This window comes from Pseudophryne corroboree, chromosome 4 (assembly GCF_028390025.1).
Source record: "Pseudophryne corroboree isolate aPseCor3 chromosome 4, aPseCor3.hap2, whole genome shotgun sequence".
NCBI classification, from domain to species: domain Eukaryota; kingdom Metazoa; phylum Chordata; class Amphibia; order Anura; family Myobatrachidae; genus Pseudophryne; species Pseudophryne corroboree.
Window position 1 is genome coordinate 708389010 of NC_086447.1, and position 22447 is coordinate 708411456.

Sequence of the window (22447 nt, forward strand, 5' to 3'; positions counted from 1 at the left end):
ATGGACAAACGGAACGAGTCAATCAAGATCTAGAGACTTTTCTTCGGTTGTATCTCTCTCCTTCACAGGACAACTGGGTGGAGTTGTTGCCTTGGGCGGAGTTTGCCCATAACCATTTGTTTCATTCTTCCACTGGGGAATCACCATTTTTCGTCAACTACGGGTTCCATCCCCGTGTTCCGGAATTTCCAAGCCTTCCGATAATAGAGGTTCCTGCTGTAGCGTCCACTCTACGACACTTTGGACAAATTTGGAGAAAGGTTCATGCTAATCTTAAGCAGGTTTCTGTTCGGTACAAGTTCTTTGCAGATAAGAAACGGCAAGCCGCACCTCAATATAAAGTTGGGGACAGGGTATGGCTGTCCACACGGAATCTCCGGTTGAAGGTGCCCACCATGAAATTCGCTCCAAGGTTCATCGGTCCTTACCCTGTGCTACAAGTCTTAAATCCTGTGGTCTGTAAACTGGGTTTGCCTGCCCATCTTCGCATACCTAACGCCTTCCATGTTTCTCTACTCCGTCCCCTCATACTGAATCGATTCCACTCAGCACTCCCAAGGCCAACGTCCGTAGTGGCAGAAGCTGGAGCGGAGTTTGAAATCAAAGCTATTCTGGACTCTCGTTATCTTCATAAAAAATTACAGTACTTGGTGGACTGGAAGGGTTATGGACCTGAGGAGAGAAGTTGGATTGGGGCTACTGAAGTAACGGCTCCTCGTCTGATTCGGATCTTCCACTCCAGACATCCGACTAAGCCCGGGAAGTGTCCAGGGGCCACTCCTGGAGGAGGGGGTACTGTCACGAACCTCGGGCAGCGGCGACCGCGCTTGTCCCTGCGGGTGGCCTGGTCTGCCCGGCGCCTCTCTTCCCCTGTCAGTCTCCGGCTTCAGCGGCGGGTCGGCGCTGCTCTCCGGCGGCTTCCCGGAAGCAAGGGCGCCGCCATCACAAGCGAGGGCAAGGAGGCGGAGCAGGTCTGACGTCACCTGCCTGCTCCGCCAATCAGGCTAGGGCGGGGAATTTAAAATCAGATACCAGGCAGAGATCCGATGCCTGAGTATCTTCGTTTCTCCTGTGGAAGCTATGATCCAGAGCTCCCTCGTCCCTGCAAGCATCCTGTGCCTACAAGCAACCTGTGCTTCCAAGCATCCTGTGCCTACAAGCAACCTGTGCTTCCAAGCATCCTGTGCCTACAAGCACCTCCGTGCCTCCAGTTACCTCCGTGTCTCCAAGCACCTCGTGCCTCCAAGCACCTCCGTGCCTCCAAGCACCTCCGTGCCTCCAAGCACCTCGTGCCTCCAAGCACCTCCGCGCCTCAAGCACCTCCGTGCCTCCAGTTACCTCCGTGCCTCCAAGCACCTCCGTGCCTCCAAGCACCTCCGTGCCTCCAAGCACCTCGTGCCTCCAAGCACCTCGTGCCTCCAAGCACCTCCGCGCCTCAAAGCACCTCCGTGCCTCCAGTTACCTCCGTGCCTCCAGTTACCTCCGTGTCTCCAAGCACCTCGTGCCTCCAAGCACCTCGTGCCTCCAAGCACCTCCGCGCCTCAAGCACCTCCGTGCCTCCAAGCACCTCCGTGCCTCCAAGCACCTCCGTGCCTCCAAGCACCTCGTGCCTCCAAGCACCTCCGCGCCTCAAAGCACCTCCGTGCCTCCAGTTACCTCCGTGCCTCCAGTTACCTCCGTGTCTCCAAGCACCTCGTGCCTCCAAGCACCTCGTCCCTCCAAACACCTCGGTGTCTCCAAACACCGCCGTGCCTCCAAGCACCTCCGTGCCTCCAAACACCTCCGTGCCTCCAAGGGTCTCCCAGCACTCCCTGTACTCCCAGTATCTCAGTACCCCAGCCTTCATTATTTCTACAAGTCTTGTCTTACAGGAGACCTACAAGAATTCCTCTGGGCCTCCCGCCTGCCGTCTTAGTTCTGCATGAGGAAGACCTACATCCGGCCATCTCTACTACGACCCAGTGGCGGTTCCTCTTCCCGGTCATCGGAAGAAGCCCCGAGTCCACAACACTCCCAAACCAGGTCAGTGATACCAAACCTTTAACGTTCCCTGAAAACTAACCTCTCCAGACAATCCTATCAAATTCCAGAACCACCCAAATAACCTTCATTGATTCCCTATCTAATTACATCCTCCCTGTACTGTCCACATAATCTCACATATATTTTGTCTTTCTTTGCTCTCACACCCTCCTGACACTTGGCCAACATTGCTGGGTGATCACATCATACAACCCATTAAGAACCTAGCAATTTGGTGGACCATTATTTAACAGGTAGCATCTATCCTTGTGTATCAATGCCCATTTCCGTATAGATTGTGAGCTTGCAAGCAGAGCCTTCCTATTTCTATGCGTGTCTGTTTTTACCCAATTTTGTTCTATTACTGTTGTTCCCCAGTTTTGTTCTATGACTGTTGTTCTAATTGTAAAGCGCAATGGAATTTGCTGTGCTATATAAGAAACTGTTAATAAATAAATAAATAAATAAATAAATAATAAATATGTGGCTGTCAGTGACTGATCAGGTGCTACAAACTCTTCAATTGAATTCTACTCCTCTTTAAAGCTTTCGTAACGGATTTCCACAAAACAAGTAGTTGGTAGGAAAGTGAAGGGTATGTTTTAATAAATATATAGCTTTTGTCTTTCATACCAATAAAAATGTGAATTTTAGCATGCATTTCTTTCTTTATAGTTGTCATCCATCAACTTGTGGAATAGGAATTTGTGCATCTGAATCATGGCACAAGTCCCAGGAGAATAATTGCTACCCAGCCATATTTTACAATAGTAAGACATTGCACCTTAATATTTCATCAATACTTTGCCAAATGTCTAAAATTGCAAGAGCAGCTACACAGAAGTATTCAATCACGGTTAAAAAGAGAAAAGGAATTCTGAGAATTTTTTTTTAAAAAGCAGCAAACACACCGCAAAACATACTGTAGTAAACAATGACATGGTCAAGTTCACGAAAATACTATATATATCAGAAAAGGCAGCCCCAACACTGACACTCCTGGCGCTGTGATAAATAATTCTAGAAATACAGATGGAAATAGATAGTCACACTCTAAGAGTGCATTAATCCACCTCAGCTGCACATAATAAGGGTTTGGTTAGAACCCCTGTTAGGCTGACAGAAAAGACAATAACGTAAAGTAAAAGACAATAAATAAGTGCACAAAAATGTACAGTTTGTATAGTGGTACATAACAGCTCATGTTTGAGAACAACAGTTACATTTGCATTAGAGATGAGCGGGTTCGGTTCCTCGGAATCCGAACCCGCCCGAACTTCATGTTTTTTTTCACGGGTCCGAGCGACTCGGATCTTCCCGCCTTGCTCGGTTAACCCGAGCGCGCCCGAACGTCATCATGACGCTGTCGGATTCTCGCGAGGCTCGGATTCTATCGCGAGACTCGGATTCTATATAAGGAGCCGCGCGTCGCCGCCATTTTCACTCGTGCATTGAGATTGATAGGGAGAGGACGTGTCTGGCGTCCTCTCCATTAGAATAGAGATAGATTAGATAGAGAGAGAGAGATTGTGCAGAGTCGCAGACAGAGTTAGTTTACCACAGTCAGTGACCAGTGCAGTTGCTAGTTAACTTTTATTTAATATAATATATCCGTTCACTTCTCTCTGCTATATCCGTTCTCTGCCTGAAAAAAAAAAACGATACACAGCACAGTCAGTCACACAGTGTGACTCAGTCTGTGTGCACTCAGCTCAGCCCAGTGTGCTGCACAGTCATCAATGTATAAATTAAAAGCTTATAATTAATTGTGGGGGAGACTGGGGAGCACTGCAGGTTGTTAGCAGGAGCCAGGAGTACAATTATATTAATTAACAGTGCACACTTTTGCTGCAGGAGTGGTGACCAGTGCCTGACCACCAGTATAGTATTGTTGTATACTACTAATATCTCTTTAAATATCAACCAGTCTATATTAGCAGCAGACACAGTACAGTGCGGTAGTTCACGGCTGTGGCTACCTCTGTGTCGGCACACGGCAGGCAGTCCGTCCGACCAGAATTGTATTATTTATTATTATATACCTACCACCTAACCGTGGTTTTTTTTTCATTCTTTATACCGTCATAGTGTCATCCTAATTGTTACGAGTATACTACTATCTCTTTATCAACCAGTGTACAGTGCGGTAGTTCACGGCTGTGGCTACCTCTGTGTCGGCACACGGCAGGCAGTCTGTCCGACCAGAATTGTATTATTTATTATTATATACCTACCACCTAACCGTGGTTTTTTTTTTCATTCTTTATACCGTCATAGTGTCATCCTAATTGTTACGAGTATACTACTATCTCTTTATCAACCAGTGTACAGTGCGGTAGTTCACGGCTGTGGCTACCTCTGTGTCGGCACACGGCAGGCAGTCCGTCCGACCAGAATTGTATTATTTATTATTATATACCTACCACCTAACCGTGGTTTTTTTTTTCATTCTTTATACCGTCATAGTGTCATCCTAATTGTTACGAGTATACTACTATCTCTTTATCAACCAGTGTACAGTGCGGTAGTTCACGGCTGTGGCTACCTCTGTGTCGGCACACGGCAGGCAGTCCGTCCGACCAGAATTGTATTATTTATTATTATATACCTACCACCTAACCGTGGTTTTTTTTTTCATTCTTTATACCGTCATAGTGTCATCCTAATTGTTACGAGTATACTACTATCTCTTTATCAACCAGTGTACAGTGCGGTAGTTCACGGCTGTGGCTACCTCTGTGTCGGCACACGGCAGGCAGTCCGTCCGACCAGAATTGTATTATTTATTATTATATACCTACCACCTAACCGTGGTTTTTTTTTCATTCTTTATACCGTCATAGTGTCATCCTAATTGTTACGAGTATACTACTATCTCTTTATCAACCAGTGTACAGTGCGGTAGTTCACGGCTGTGGCTACCTCTGTGTCGGCACACGGCAGGCAGTCCGTCCGACCAGAATTGTATTATTTATTATTATATACCTACCACCTAACCGTGGTTTTTTTTTTCATTCTTTATACCGTCATAGTGTCATCCTAATTGTTACGAGTATACTACTATCTCTTTATCAACCAGTGTACAGTGCGGTAGTTCACGGCTGTGGCTACCTCTGTGTCGGCACACGGCAGGCAGTCCGTCCGACCAGAATTGTATTATTTATTATTATATACCTACCACCTAACCGTGGTTTTTTTTTTCATTCTTTATACCGTCATAGTGTCATCCTAATTGTTACGAGTATACTACTATCTCTTTATCAACCAGTGTACAGTGCGGTAGTTCACGGCTGTGGCTACCTCTGTGTCGGCACACGGCAGGCAGTCCGTCCGACCAGAATTGTATTATTTATTATTATATACCTACCACCTAACCGTGGTTTTTTTTTTCATTCTTTATACCGTCATAGTGTCATCCTAATTGTTACGAGTATACTACTATCTCTTTATCAACCAGTGTACAGTGCGGTAGTTCACGGCTGTGGCTACCTCTGTGTCGGCACACGGCAGGCAGTCCGTCCGACCAGAATTGTATTATTTATTATTATATACCTACCACCTAACCGTGGTTTTTTTTTTCATTCTTTATACCGTCATAGTGTCATCCTAATTGTTACGAGTATACTACTATCTCTTTATCAACCAGTGTACAGTGCGGTAGTTCACGGCTGTGGCTACCTCTGTGTCGGCAGTCGGCAGGCAGTCCGTCCATCCATAATTGTATTATTATTATAATATATACCACCTAACCGTGGTTTTTTTTTCATTCTTTATACCGTCGTCATAGTGTCATACTAGTTGTTACGAGTATACTACTATCTCTTTATCAACCAGTGTACAGTGCGGTAGTTCACGGCTGTGGCTACCTCTGTGTCGGCAGTCGGCAGGCAGTCCGTCCATCCATAATTGTATTATTATTATAATATATACCACCTAACCGTGGTTTTTTTTTCATTCTTTATACCGTCGTCATAGTGTCATACTAGTTGTTACGAGTATACTACTATCTCTTTATCAACCAGTGTACAGTGCGGTAGTTCACGGCTGTGGCTACCTCTGTGTCGGCAGTCGGCAGGCAGTCCGTCCATCCATAATTGTATTATTATTATAATATATACCACCTAACCGTGGTTTTTTTTCCATTCTTTATACCGTCGTCATAGTGTCATACTAGTTGTTACGAGTATACTACTATCTCTTTATCAACCAGTGTACAGTGCGGTAGTTCACGGCTGTGGCTACCTCTGTGTCGGCAGTCGGCAGGCAGTCCGTCCATCCATAATTGTATTATTATTATAATATATACCACCTAACCGTGGTTTTTTTATACCACCTAACCGTGGCAGTCCGTCCATAATTGTATACTAGTATCCAATCCATCCATCTCCATTGTTTACCTGAGGTGCCTTTTAGTTCTGCCTATAAAATATGGAGAACAAAAAAGTTGAGGTTCCAAAATTAGGGAAAGATCAAGATCCACTTCCACCTCGTGCTGAAGCTGCTGCCACTAGTCATGGCCGAGACGATGAAATGCCAGCAACGTCGTCTGCCAAGGCCGATGCCCAATGTCATAGTACAGAGCATGTCAAATCCAAAACACCAAATATCAGAAAAAAAAGGACTCCAAAACCTAAAATAAAATTGTCGGAGGAGAAGCGTAAACTTGCCAATATGCCATTTACCACACGGAGTGGCAAGGAACGGCTGAGGCCCTGGCCTATGTTCATGGCTAGTGGTTCAGCTTCACATGAGGATGGAAGCACTCAGCCTCTCGCTAGAAAACTGAAAAGACTCAAGCTGGCAAAAGCACCGCAAAGAACTGTGCGTTCTTTGAAATCCCAAATCCACAAGGAGAGTCCAATTGTGTCGTTTGCGATGCCTGACCTTCCCAACACTGGACGTGAAGAGCATGCGCCTTCCACTATTTGCATGCCCCCTGCAAGTGCTGGAAGGAGCACCCGCAGTCCAGTTCCTGATAGTCAGATTGAAGATGTCAGTGTTGAAGTACACCAGGATGAGGAGGATATGGGTGTTGCTGGCGCTGGGGAGGAAATTGACCAGGAGGATTCTGATGGTGAGGTGGTTTGTTTAAGTCAGGCACCCGGGGAGACACCTGTTGTCCGTGGGAGGAATATGGCCGTTGACATGCCAGGTGAAAATACCAAAAAAATCAGCTCTTCGGTGTGGAGGTATTTCACCAGAAATGCGGACAACAGGTGTCAAGCCGTGTGTTCCCTTTGTCAAGCTGTAATAAGTAGGGGTAAGGACGTTAACCACCTCGGAACATCCTCCCTTATACGTCACCTGCAGCGCATTCATAATAAGTCAGTGACAAGTTCAAAAACTTTGGGTGACAGCGGAAGCAGTCCACTGACCAGTAAATCCCTTCCTCTTGTAACCAAGCTCACGCAAACCACCCCACCAACTCCCTCAGTGTCAATTTCCTCCTTCCCCAGGAATGCCAATAGTCCTGCAGGCCATGTCACTGGCAAGTCTGACGAGTCCTTTCCTGCCTGGGATTCCTCCGATGCATCCTTGCGTGTAACGCCTACTGCTGCTGGCGCTGCTGTTGTTGCCGCTGGGAGTCGATGGTCATCCCAGAGGGGAAGTCGTAAGCCCACTTGTACTACTTCCAGTAAGCAATTGACTGTTCAACAGTCCTTTGCGAGGAAGATGAAATATCACAGCAGTCATCCTACTGCAAAGCGGATAACTGAGTCCTTGACAACTATGTTGGTGTTAGACGTGCGTCCGGTATCCGCCGTTAGTTCACAGGGAACTAGACAATTTATTGAGGCAGTGTGCCCCCGTTACCAAATACCATCTAGGTTCCACTTCTCTAGGCAGGCGATACCGAGAATGTACACGGACGTCAGAAAAAGACTCACCAGTGTCCTAAAAAATGCAGTTGTACCCAATGTCCACTTAACCACGGACATGTGGACAAGTGGAGCAGGGCAGGGTCAGGACTATATGACTGTGACAGCCCACTGGGTAGATGTATGGACTCCCGCCGCAAGAACAGCAGCGGCGGCACCAGTAGCAGCATCTCGCAAACGCCAACTCTTTCCTAGGCAGGCTACGCTTTGTATCACCGCTTTCCAGAATACGCACACAGCTGAAAACCTCTTACGGCAACTGAGGAAGATCATCGCGGAATGGCTTACCCCAATTGGACTCTCCTGTGGATTTGTGGCATCGGACAACGCCAGCAATATTGTGTGTGCATTAAATATGGGCAAATTCCAGCACGTCCCATGTTTTGCACATACCTTGAATTTGGTGGTGCAGAATTTTTTAAAAAACGACAGGGGCGTGCAAGAGATGCTGTCAGTGGCCAGAAAAATTGCGGGACACTTTCGGCGTACAGGCACCACGTACAGAAGACTGGAGCACCACCAAAAACTACTGAACCTGCCCTGCCATCATCTGAAGCAAGAAGTGGTAACGAGGTGGAATTCAACCCTCTATATGCTTCAGAGGTTGGAGGAGCAGCAAAAGGCCATTCAAGCCTATACAATTGAGCACGATATAGGAGATGGAATGCACCTGTCTCAAGTGCAGTGGAGAATGATTTCAACGTTGTGCAAGGTTCTGATGCCCTTTGAACTTGCCACACGTGAAGTCAGTTCAGACACTGCCAGCCTGAGTCAGGTCATTCCCCTCATCAGGCTTTTGCAGAAGAAGCTGGAGGCATTGAAGAAGGAGCTAACACGGAGCGATTCCGCTAGGCATGTGGGACTTGTGGATGCAGCCCTTAATTCGCTTAACAAGGATTCACGGGTGGTCAATCTGTTGAAATCAGAGCACTACATTTTGGCCACCGTGCTCGATCCTAGATTTAAAGCCTACCTTGGATCTCGCTTTCCGGCAGACACAGGTCTGCTGGGGTTGAAAGACCTGCTGGTGACAAAATTGTCAAGTCAAGCGGAACGCGACCTGTCAACATCTCCTCCTTCACATTCTCCCGCAACTGGGGGTGCGAGGAAAAGGCTCAGAATTCCGAGCCCACCCGCTGGCGGTGATGCAGGGCAGTCTGGAGCGACTGCTGATGCTGACATCTGGTCCGGACTGAAGGACCTGACAACGATTACGGACATGTCGTCTACTGTCACTGCATATGATTCTCTCAACATTGATAGAATGGTGGAGGATTATATGAGTGACCGCATCCAAGTAGGCACGTCACACAGTCCGTACTTATACTGGCAGGAAAAAGAGGCAATTTGGAGGCCCTTGCACAAACTGGCTTTATTCTACCTAAGTTGCCCTCCCACAAGTGTGTACTCCGAAAGAGTGTTTAGTGCCGCCGCTCACCTTGTCAGCAATCGGCGTACGAGGTTACATCCAGAAAATGTGGAGAAGATGATGTTCATTAAAATGAATTATAATCAATTCCTCCGCGGAGACATTGACCAGCAGCAATTGCCTCCACAAAGTACACAGGGAGCTGAGATGGTGGATTCCAGTGGGGACGAATTGATAATCTGTGAGGAGGGGGATGTACACGGTGATATATCGGAGGGTGAAGATGAGGTGGACATCTTGCCTCTGTAGAGCCAGTTTGTGCAAGGAGAGATTAATTGCTTCTTTTTTGGGGGGGGTCCAAACCAACCCGTCATATCAGTCACAGTCGTGTGGCAGACCCTGTCACTGAAATGATGGGTTGGTTAAAGTGTGCATGTCCTGTTTTGTTTATACAACATAAGGGTGGGTGGGAGGGCCCAAGGATAATTCCATCTTGCACCTCTTTTTTATTTTCTTTTTCTTTGCATCATGTGCTGATTGGGGAGGGTTTTTTGGAAGGGACATCCTGCGTGACACTGCAGTGCCACTCCTAGATGGGCCCGGTGTTTGTGTCGGCCACTAGGGTCGCTAATCTTACTCACACAGTCAGCTACCTCATTGCGCCTCTTTTTTTCTTTGCGTCATGTGCTGTTTGGGGAGGGTTTTTTGGAAGGGACATCCTGCGTGACACTGCAGTGCCACTCCTAGATGGGCCCGGTGTTTGTGTCGGCCACTAGGGTCGCTAATCTTACTCACACAGTCAGCTACCTCATTGCGCCTCTTTTTTTCTTTGCGTCATGTGCTGTTTGGGGAGGGTTTTTTGGAAGGGACATCCTGCGTGACACTGCAGTGCCACTCCTAGATGTGCCCGGTGTTTGTGTCGGCCACTAGGGTCGCTAATCTTACTCACACAGTCAGCTACCTCATTGCGCCTCTTTTTTTCTTTGCGTCATGTGCTGTTTGGGGAGGGTTTTTTGGAAGGGCCATCCTGCGTGACACTGCAGTGCCACTCCTAGATGGGCCCGGTGTTTGTGTCGGCCACTAGGGTCGCTTATCTTACTCACACAGCGACCTCGGTGCAAATTTTAGGACTAAAAATAATATTGTGAGGTGTGATGTGTTCAGAATAGGCTGAAAATGAGTGTAAATTATGTTTTTTGAGGTTAATAATACTTTGGGATCAAAATTACCCCCAAATTCTATGATTTAAGCTGTTTTTTAAGGTTTTTTGAAAAAAACACCCGAATCCAAAACACACCCGAATCCGACAAAAAAAATTCGGTGAGGTTTTGCCAAAACGCGGTCGAACCCAAAACACGGCCGCGGAACCGAACCCAAAACCAAAACACAAAACCCGAAAAATTTCCGGCGCTCATCTCTAATTTGCATGCCACATAATTACACTAAAACTCCTGTGTATTTATAATGATGACAGGAGGGGGAAGGAACAATGCCTAATAGAGCACATCCAATTGATAAACACATTTTGACAGGTGCAGACAGGATAGAGTAGTCAGTGTTATTATCTCAAGTAGTGATGAGTGGGCTCAGATTTCAGAGGACCGAGCGGATCTGGGCCAGGACTCTGATCTCCCAACGTGCCTCGTATCCAAAAATGAGACAAAACATTATCTTTCCACTGTTGGGTCACAGATCTGGCAGGTTTTGGAATCGGGCACCATATTTCAAAATACGTTCAGGGCACTGAAGGGAGATGCCTGGGTAAGACACTGGAGGGAACAACCGGTGGAACAGATACAAGGGGATAGAAGCCTCACACAGCTCTGTGCATTGCTGTCAGTTCCAGTCCACACTCTTCCGCTGTACAATCAGGACACAGAGGAGCTTCTGTGTAAGGCTGGTGCTGCTGCCCCCGTTGCTAGCATTGGTGCACGGCCAGTTATCTGCAGGTGAGTGTGTCTCTTCCCATATCAGATCCTACAGAGAGACCCCCCCTGTGTGGTGCCCAGCTGTCCCCTATTCTCCCTCCTGTGTCCCCACTCTCCCCCTGTCACCCCTCTCCAACCCCTATGGTCCTGTTCCTTAATCTCTCCAGTGAGCCTAAGCAAAACTATTTTTATGTCTATGCCCTGGCTGGGCCCTCACTCCCCACTGGCCAACCAGCAAGGGCACCACTGATCCTTGGAACTTTAAAGTAGATGGGGAAGGTACCGCAGTAGTTTTTGGGCTCCTGTACCCCCTGGCTTATACCAGATAGGTGTCAGTGATCCCCCCCAGACAGCTGCAGGCAGCCGGAGTGGGAGCAGTCCAAGTGATCTATTCTGTTACTTCCTTTGTTCCCTTCCTCACCTGTACTAGTGCCCCTGTGCCCATACAGCCCTGGCTCTGTATTCAGTGTGGGTGACTGTGCTGCACTTTGCACGTTGCACTTGTGTAGTTAGATAATGATGTTACGTTGCGCACACCCTATTGTCTCATTCTGTATATTTATTTAAACCAGACATGGTTACTTGAGCATTTATATATCTAGAAATTAAGTTCCTATGAACTTGTTGCACTACCGAGTGGAGTCGCAACCGGGTGTCACCAAAGTGCCGGCTGTTCTGCAGTGTGATATTCACACTGCTCCTGTCATAGATGAAGAGCCAGCCCACCACTACACACAGCCAACAGCCCAGTCTCCGGGGGCAGCCAGCATCTTCAGAGATGATGGACCCCCTCAACAGAGTGATGTTACATGGATCCCCATGAGACCACACCCCTTTTATTTATGCCATGCCCCTCTTCAGTGGTTGTGCCTATAGTGCAGGGGGTTATTATGCTGAGTGAGCACCGGGTGTAACCACACCCGGTGACGCCACTGGCACTACCCTTACTTTACCCCATTTCTCTCACCCGGCACTCCTTTTCATCACTGCCCTTACTGTTCAGGTTTAGGCACTGTGTTAACTAATAAAGTGGGGTCATATAGTGTATTAAACTGCCATCATGTCTACCATTGCTGTATGGCAATATTTCATAAATGTGCATTAGCCTTTTAAACCGCCATGTGTTTGTGCTGCTGCTCTGTCACTTAGTAACCAGCCATCTTGATACATCCTTTGGTCTAAATTGGATGAAAATAATATTGTGAGCTGTGATGTGGTCAAATTTCACTGGAAACGAATGTTATTGGGGTTAATAATACTGTAGGAACATTTACATGGCCGAAATTATGTGAATTATCAGTTTTTATCAAATTTAAAAAAAAATTCTGATCCAAAACAAAAAATACATGAGGGCAGTTTTGGCAAAACCAAAACACGAAGTTAAGACAGATCCAAAACCACGGTCAGGCATATCTCTGATCTCAAGCATTGAGCATTGCCAAATTGATTGGCACAGAGCTACTTATGGAGCAGCCCGTCATTATCAATGAATAGCTAAAAAGACTTCAGACATGACTATTCTATTATGGTGTTGGGCTGAATAGAGTGTGAATGCATGGGATTTTATATATTGTATGTGCATCTTATGTCACTGCATAACACAGTATGAAGCTTTAAGGCTAGTATGAGTGCTTGGTGCCAAATGTATATGACATGGTGCTATGCTGGCATTAGGCTGTATATGTAGGCATGATGCAGTTTTGCTAGTGTACAATCATATACATAATCTATATAAAGGCAATATCCTAAAGTTAAAACATAAAAATATATTACAGAGGGGAATTAAAAATGTCCAAATAAGTAATCAAATGGTATTGTGCTTTAGCTGTGGCTTTAAAGGACGCTATGTCACTGGTGTATCTATAATGGGTGCAGTGTGTTCGGTGCACACGGGCCCCTGGGTCCAGAGGGGGCACACACTGCACCCATTTCTTCGAGTGTGTGTGGGCCCCCGGTAGATGCTAGATTCAAGTGGCCTAAGGGAACTTTTACGTCAAGGGGAGGAGCCACGACATAAGGGGGAAGAGCTAGGCCAACAGGATAGTTCCTCTACTATCCACACCACCAACTATTACCTTCAGTAACCCGGTGGCGAGTGAAGCGGAGAGAGCCACTGAGTCTGAAGCATGGAGAGAGAAGCGAGCCTTCGAGGGTACATTTCGGGTACCCTCTTTGGCCATGGCTCTTCCCCCTGGTGATGTGGCTCGGAATGACCCCCTATACCCTAACAAATTAGTAAAGCTCTGTCTGCTGTGCTCATCCCAACCTTAACTAAGGTGGTCATTCCGAGTTGTTCGCTAGCTGTTTTCGGTTGCTGCGCAGTGATCAGGAAAAAAAACCACGGCATTTCTGCACATGCATATGCGGTACAATGCGCATGCACAACGTACTTTCACAACGGGCGTTGCAGTTTCACACAAGGTCTAGCGACGTTTTTCAATCGCACTGCTGTCTGCAGAATGATTGGCAGGAAGTGGGTGTTTCTGGGAGGTAACTGACCGTTTTCGGGGAGTGTGTGTAAAAACGCAGGAGTGTCAGATAAAAACGCAGGCATGCCTGGGGAAACGCAGGCGTGGCTGGCCGAACGCAGGTTTTGTTTGTGATGTCAAAACAGGAACTAAATAGTCTGCAGTGATTGCAAGCTAGGAGCAGGTCTGGAGCTACTCTGAAGCTGCACAAAATTATTTTGTAGCCGCCGTGCGATCCTTTCGTTCGCACTTCTGCTAAGCTAAGATACACTCCCAGAGGGTGGCGGCTTAGCATTTGCATGGCTGCTAAAAGCAGCTAGCGAGTTATCAACTCGGAATGAGGGCCTAAAATCTGTAATCTCTCTCTGTCTACTGGTATCTTTCTTTCTCTGTACAAGCATGCAGTGATTACTCCCATTCTGAAAAAAACAAAACTCTGACCCTAACTCTCTCTCAAACTCATCTGTTGGCTCCCATGCCCCTCCAAGCTAATTGAGAGACTTGCCTACACTTGCCTCACACCCTTTCTTAACTCACACAGCCTACTGGACCCACTTCAGTTAGGATTTCGTGCCCAACACTCCAGAGACAGTACTGACTGAGGTAGTGAATGATTTGGTCACTGCTAAATCTAAAGGCCATTTCTCACTACTTATTCTCCTTGATCTTTCTGCTGCTTTTGACACTGTTGACCACTCTCTTCTCATACAAACACTACAATACCTAGGTATTCAGGACACAGCCCTTTCTTGGTTCGCATCCTACCTATCTAATCGCTCCTTCAGTGTTTGTTTCTCTGATTCCACCTCCTCTTTGCTACCTCTCTCAGTTGGAGTACAGCAAGGCTCAGTCTTAGGTACTCTGCTTTTCTCTGTCTTTACCACATCTCTTGGCAAACTAATCAACTCTTTTGGATTGCAATACCATCTGTATTCAGATGATACTCAAATCTACTTACTTATCCTCCCCAGATTTGTCACAATGAATGCCTTGTTGCCATTTCATCTTGGATGACATCTTGCCACCTCAAACTTAATATTTCCAAAACAGAATTAATTATATTTCCACCGGCCAATAGTAGTTACCAACCTGATATCTCTATCACTGTTGATAACTCAGCAATCATCCCTACCCCACAAGCTCGCTGCCTAGGTGTCATTCTTGACTCTGAACTGTCTTTTGTTCCCCACATTCAACCTGTCTCAAGATCATGTTACATACATCTGAGAAACATCCAAAATAAGACCATATTTTACACAAGACACAGCAAAAACTCTAATCCATGCTCTCATTATCTCCCGCATTGATTATTGTAGATCTGTCACTCCCTCCATTGGTTACCGGTATTCTACTGTATTAAATATAAACTACTTTTACTTACATACAAGGCAATTAACCAGACTGCACCAACATACATCTCTTCACTCATCTCAAAATATCTCCCTACCCGACCTCTCCGCTTTGCACAAGATCTGTGTCTCTCATCCACACACATTACTTGTTCACACTCAAAATTACAGGACTTTATCTGGGTTTCACCCACTCTGTGGAATGCCCTCCCACGCATAATAAGACTCACCTCTAGTCTCCAAACCTTTAAATGTTCTCTGAAAACTCACCATTTCAGACAAAACCTATCAAATTCCACACCCACCCATATAACCTTCAATGCTTTCCTATCTAATTACATCATCTCTGTACAGTACACATAACATCACACATCTTGTCTTCTTTACTCTCACACCCTCCTGACACTTGGCCAACATTGCTGGGTGATCATATCATACAACCCCTTAAGAACCTAGCAATCTGGTGAATCATTATGTAATAGGTAGCGTCTATCCTTGTGTATCAATGCCTATTTCCCTATAGATTGTAAGCTTACAAACAGGGCCATCCTACCTCTACATCCGTCTGTTTTTACCCAGTTTTGTTCTATTGCGGTTGTTCGAATTATAAAGCGCAATGGAATATGCTGCACTATATAAGAAACTGTTAATGAATAAATAAATAAATAAATAAATAAATAAATAAAATGTGCCCTTATATACCTAGGACCTTTAAGCCATTTGGAGTGAGATGCATGGCACCACTTAAGATGCAAAACCATGGGTAGCAATGCCTGAACTTTCATACTTATTTCTTAAGTTAACATCTTTGTTGCTCTAAAGCTCCATACAAAGTTTCCTGGGCACTTATGATTAGTATTTATTTCACAATTTAGTTGATATAAAGATTAAGCACAATGTTGCATGGTGTGATGCATGGTGAAGCTCACTTACACTGGTCCTCAATCTTTTCCCTTTTTAATCAGGCTAGCATTTGAGTTGCATACAGCTATTGCATGCAATAAGTGCACCAATATCCAGGGTACATGTGTATTGTGTATTAGTAATGCAAGTAAAACATAAATTTGGTAAATAACTGTGTGTTGGGACACATGATGTGACTTGTTGCTGGTTTGAGAAGGAGCATTCTATGCTGTTAATATTAGTATGTCTGCAAGGATTTTGTTGAAGGGGTTGAGGGATGTCTCAAAGGGACTTGATGTGTAGATTGCTCTTAGAAAGTCCGAAAAGTGCAAGGATTGGAAACATAATATTTTCTTTTCAGCTATTACAAATTATTTTTCTAGTATTTTACATTCTAAGTATCAGCTGTTCATTTATACAGTTGTGTTTTAATTACATTTGAGCATTGAGAATATGAGTTTATTAGCCATAGTAAATCCTTGATTGAAGGCATTAAGTAATCTGAAACTTTATATCGTGTATAATGTGGAATTTGCATTATTATATAAAAAAAATCTTTGATGGATTACCAGGAGTTTAAATTAACTTAAATTTAAAGCAAAGTGATAAATATTCCATGTAGTGTAAAATTATAATTTTTGGCCCACCATTCCACAAGAGGTTCATTGTAAATGCATACATCTATGTTTTAGTTTTAATATTTGAAACTGCGGTCTTAAAAAATTATACATGCGAGAAAATACAGACGGTATTACAGCAGCAATGGCCTAGCCCCTGAGGAAAACTACCAGAGTGTGGTTGAAACGGCTGTCGGGCCGCTGTTTGTATTACTTTGCTACTGATGGACTGAATAAATCATCTTCTGCTAAAACGTGAGTGCTGATCCTGCATCTTTTCAAAACTACATTGGAAAGTGAGTGTCAATGTTTCTTTTTTGGACCATGAACCATGACCATTGGTATTTTGTTGACCCTTGCCAGTGTGCTGTTTTGTTTCTTGGAGATTATATTAATATATATATATATATATATATATATATATATATATATATAGATAGCTACACACACGCGCGTATCTATAGTACAATTTTCTTGAAAATACATTTTTTAATTAACTTCAAAACTAAAGTATTCAATGGAGGATTAATAGGCTTATGCACGGCATCTTTTATGTAATAATATTTTATCTTAAGATACATTTTTAATAAAACTACATTGACTATAATATGACCATTCTAAGTTTCAAATATATGCTAATTTAGATAATGCGCTCTTAGAATCTTAACCATTATCTTAGAAACCTGATAAATTTACAACCATTCCTGAATATGTACAGTAATCATAAAGTACAATATAGCCATACCACCAAGTTACTAAAAAAAATAATTACGAAACTAGTGTCCATGAACAGAGACAGATTAATTCTGTAGCTAGTATTACGGTTCTAACCATGCTCCGTAATTTAAAATGAAAGGAACAATCCCCACTTAACTAGAAAATGTATTTTGCTTTTTTCTATTCCCTCGCATAGTTTTAGATATAGTTGTTAATTAATCATATCTTGAAATGTTTAAAATAAAATATTTAATAGAAAGTGAATACAGAAGCTAATACTGTACTGTATAATGAAATTTTAGAATGATGGTATCGTGGATCATTCCTATAACCTCATAGTACGATACCAGTCTGGTTCTATTTTTCCCACTAATTCTCAAACTGCAAGAATTTGGTCTGAATTAATTAATATAAATGCATTTAACTACAGCACATTAATTCAGCTAATTCTATTGCAGTTTTGAAATGTAGAAAGTAGCAGCATGTTTTAGCTATAACATTTTAAGTTAAGTTTGCAGAAATAAGATTTTCTTGCTCCTAATTAATTCATTTTCATGGGGAGAAGAACATATCTTAATGTTATTTCACAAAACTGCATTGGACAAAAATTATGTTTATATCGCAAACAGGAGCATAACAAGAACTGTAGGGGCCATACAGCAAAGGGCCCCGTCCCCCCTCCCTAATGACATTCAGTAGATGAACAGATGCCATGCCTATGAACGATACACTGTTCCCTTTACACTGTTGAGAGTGTAGTGAGAGACTGGGGGCAGCCCAGCATATTCATGAGTGCTTAGTACATCCACAGAGAAAAGAGAAGAGGGCAGGGGTGAGCCGCAAGGTCATGCCTCCAAAGAGCACTATGCCACACCTCTTTTCATGCATGAACCAGGGATTGGAGTCCACAGTCTAGCACAAACAATTGGGGTGTGTGTGTGTGTGGAGGGGGATCGGGGACGGGGGTGGATGGTGGGGTGACGGGGAGGCAAGAATACTTGGGTGTATGATCGCTGCCTGCATGACTGGGGGCGGAGGGAAGGCAGGTCCTGGAGAGAGAGTACAGGCACAGTAGCAGCCGCACCCTTTATACCCACTGTAGTTATGCAAGTGATCGCAAATATCAGTTTGATTATCATGTTGCAAAGTCATATTATTTATCATACAGTATTTTAAATTCTAGTATAAATAGAAATGGATGGAGATTTCTTATTCTAGAATGCTAGAATGATATAGTATTTACTACTGCTGTATTGAATTTAGATTTGGGTGGGGTGTTTTTAAACTGAAATCTAAATTGCAGTGTAGAAATTAAGCACACAGTATTTACCCTGCCAAATCTTAATCTGTTACATCTGCCCCACCTGCAGTGCAACATGGTTTTGCCCAGATGATAACTTTTTTGGTTTGCTAGCAAACGTGAATAACCGCCATAGTTTTCAAGAACTTTAGGGTCTCATTTTAGTTTAGTTATATTAAACTATCTTAGAAATAATACACAAAGTTGAAGATTAAGTCACTGACTTAGAAGAAAAATCACATTTGTTTCCCGTAAAATTTCTCCCAATGTAAGACTACACTAATTCATCTTAAGGGGCATACAGTATTTATTAACAATCATGGAACACTCTGTTTTGCAGCAGATATTTTAATTTTTAATGAAAATATCACTGCTGTATACAGTACGTAGGGAAACCTGTAGGGACAGCAGTAGCGATAGAACTGCTGTTTGTGAAAAACTCCTGCAATGAATCTGGCATTGAGTATGTGCAGTATCAGATTCCGTAATCGCGGCTGGATGGCGGTATTAAGCTTAAAAGCAGTTTACGCCATCTGGAGCTGGTATAAAGAAATGTGGCAAAACTCTGAAAAGTTTAGCTTTTCAGGGATTAGTACATAAGGGTCAGATCACAGTCCCTATTGATGATAATGGGGACTGCGAATTGTAGTGCTTATTAGAATATTGCAGGAGATTTCTGTGAAATCTCATGCATTATGCTATCTTTACATAGCCACAAACCATAAAAATACACAGAAAATTCAGTTTCTACATACTCTTATGATCAAATATGTAATTTTAATGCCAGGTATCAGTTTCGTCCACAACTTACAGTATTTTGACAAAAAGGAGAGTGAAATGACTGCATAGGAATGGAGAGAGTTAAACCTCCTGTGAGGGGTGGACCTAACTGTTAGGAAAAGTACAGCCCATGGTAGAGAGGGGAGGGTTCAGTATATATAGGGGCTTATAGGCCAGCTTGGTCTCTCTTGCTGCTGAATTGCCTTCTGGTGAGTGCTGCATTGCAGACCCACTAGACGTTTAGCTGGTTAATTAATTTTAGCATTTGCATTGCACTGTGTACTGTTTTGCCACCCTCCTTTTCCTTTACACACTCTGTTTGGATGATGACCACCTCTCGCCACCGCCGTGCCGCCGGGACCCTAGCTCGCTACCGCTCATTAGGCGGTGAGGCTGGGGCCAAGGATGGGCCGGCTGACCCAGCTGCCTGCTACCCGTCTTCCGGGGCCGACGCGGGCACGGTGCGGCGGTGGCTCGGCGGACTCGGTCTTCCTTGCTGCTGGTTTCCGGTCCGGTGTTACCGGCCGGCCGCGGGCGGTGGGGAGGGTTGGGAGCACGGGGGAGACGCCCGGAGGTGGCCGGGCATCGGCCTTCACCTCCGGCTACAGAGTTCGATGCACCGTTGCCGGGTACGGGCGCCCGCGGGCGCGCCAGGTCGGGCAGCCGATGGAGGCTTCCAGTCCGTCTCCCCTCTCATCCCCCTTGTCGCGGCCACGAGGTGGTGCCGGGCGAGGGGGGCGGAGTGGGAAGATGGCGGCGGCGAGTCGGACTAGGCCTGTCGAGGGGTCTCGTCCGACGGTCCTCTCAGGTGAGCCCAGCGGTGGAAGGAGAGTGGCGGGAAGCGGCGGGCCGCGCGCACAGTGTGCGCGCACGCCCGCGCTCTCAGCCAGTGGCGCCGTTCGCGCACGTGTGCGCGCAGCGGCGCCGCCAGTGTCTTCATCTCCCCTGCTACCTCCCTTGCAGCCGGAGTCTGGCGGGGAGCGGCGGCGGGGGGGACGTACCAGGGGCGACCACGGCAGCAGTGAGCCCCGCCGAGGCGCCTTCCCTGCGGACGGAGGGAGCTCCGGCCTGCGGGGGGAGGGCGCGCGCAGGGGTCCGGTAGTAGCCGGAGCAGCGCTAGCGAGGGCCAGCAGGCTCAGGTTAGGGTAGGTGACTGGTGGGGGACCACGCCACTTGTGGTCAGGGGGGCCAGCAGTTCCCCAGTGGGCCGAGCGGAGCATTGGCCGTCGGGTCCCCTGTTGGCGCCTGCCGGGCAGGGAGGCGTGCGCCGGCATCTGCGGGGGCTCCCGCAGGTGCCGGCGGTGACTTTTGGGGAGGTCAGGACCCCTCCGGTGAGTTGGCGTCGGCTCTTTCGACGGTGGTGGCGGCATTGGGACCGTTGGCCGCTGTCGCATCCCCGGGGACAGCAAGGCGTTCTGGCGCCCGGGGCGGCGGCTCAGCGTATTGCTCGCGCTTACCGTGATCTGGGGGCGGCCGTGGCGCAGCTGGGACACCGTCCAGTGCGGGCCGAGCATGCGCCGGGAGTGGTTTCCGGGTCCTGTGCTCTGTCTTCTTCTTCAGGTGATCGCGGAGAAGTTGAGGTGGTGGGGAGCTACGAGGAGGATTTCGAAGTTTTCACACCAGAGGATTCCCAGTCCGAGCAGTCGACAGCGTCAGGTGAGGTTGAGCAGTCGGCGTCTGGCTCCAGCACGCGCTCCAGTTCTCTCAGTTCCTCCTCTTCTTCATCCCTGTCATCGCCGGCGTCCGACGTCAGTAGCACGACTAGGGCAAAAAAGCGCGCGACGAAGTATGCCAAGAGGGCGGCGTGGCAGCAGGAGAGGCGGAAGAGACGCAAGCGGCTTAGCGAGGATGCTCGCAGGGCCAAGAAGCGCCGCGATTTGCCGGGAGTAGTACACTGCGATTACACGGCCGTGTTGAGGGGGTTGGGGGATAGCTGCTGTAGGAAGATCTGCAGGGGTGATTACGTTGATATGTTCGTCCTGACTAAAGACGCGAAGAAAGACTACAAGTCAGTGGCATCTAAGAAGGGCATCGGAGCTGAAGCTCTCCGTACTTTCGACAACTGGCTGGCCGGTTTTTGCGTCTTTGCGGCTTGTTACCTGGAAGATAGGCCTGACAAACATATGAACGTCATACGATACCTGCACTTGATACACGATATGCAGCGCACATCGTCAGGCATCGAGTGGCGGCTGTAGGACGAGAAATTCTGGGAGAAGCAGGACTGCTTGCAGTTTATCGACTTTGGTTGCAAAGACGTGGAAGTCTGGCTCCAGGTCACCCGGACTTCTAAACCCGCAAAGGAGCCCCGGAATCCGGGGGCGGACGGGCAACGCGCAGGGTCGTCCGCCCAAGGGAGCGGCGCGGATGGCGGAGCGGGCAAGACAGGTAGATGGGCCAGCCGCGGGGGAGGGCAGGCCGCCGCGAAAGGGAAGTGCTTCGCATTTAACAATGCGTCCTGTTCCTTCGGCAAGCAGTGTCGGTTTTGACATTTGTGCTTGCAATGTGGCGGCTCCCACCCAGCCTCTACCTGTTTTAAAGGCAATCGCCAAGGTGCGCGGGGTAAGCAGAGCTACGCAAGACCCGGCGCGAGCGGGATCGCTCCACAGGGCACCAACGCCAATTAATTTGGACGCCATGGCCAAATTGTTGGATTGGTATCCAAATAGTACGGACGCTCAGTTTTTGTTTCAGGGTTTTAAGTTTGGTTTTTGCTTGCCTGTTGCGAGCGATGTATCGGTCCGGGCTCTCCGGAATCTTCCGTCCGCTCGCGCCTTGCCGGCGGTTCTGCGCGAGAAAGTGGATAAGGAGGTACGGCTGGGTAGGATGGAGGGCCCGTTTAGCTCACCCCCGGTGGATGACTTGGTCATCTCCCCAGTGGGGGCTGTCCCCAAGAACACTCCAGGTGCCTTTCGGCTCATTCAGCATCTTTCTTACCCGTCGGGGTCGTCGGTCAACGACGCGATACCACCGGCTCATTGCTCGGTGGTGTACCAGTCGTTTGATGAGGCGCTAGAGTTGGTCCGTAGTTACGGCCCTGGGGCCCTGATGGCTAAGATCGATGTGGAATCCGCGTTTCGGTTGCTCCCGTTGCACCCAGACTCATTCCGTTTTA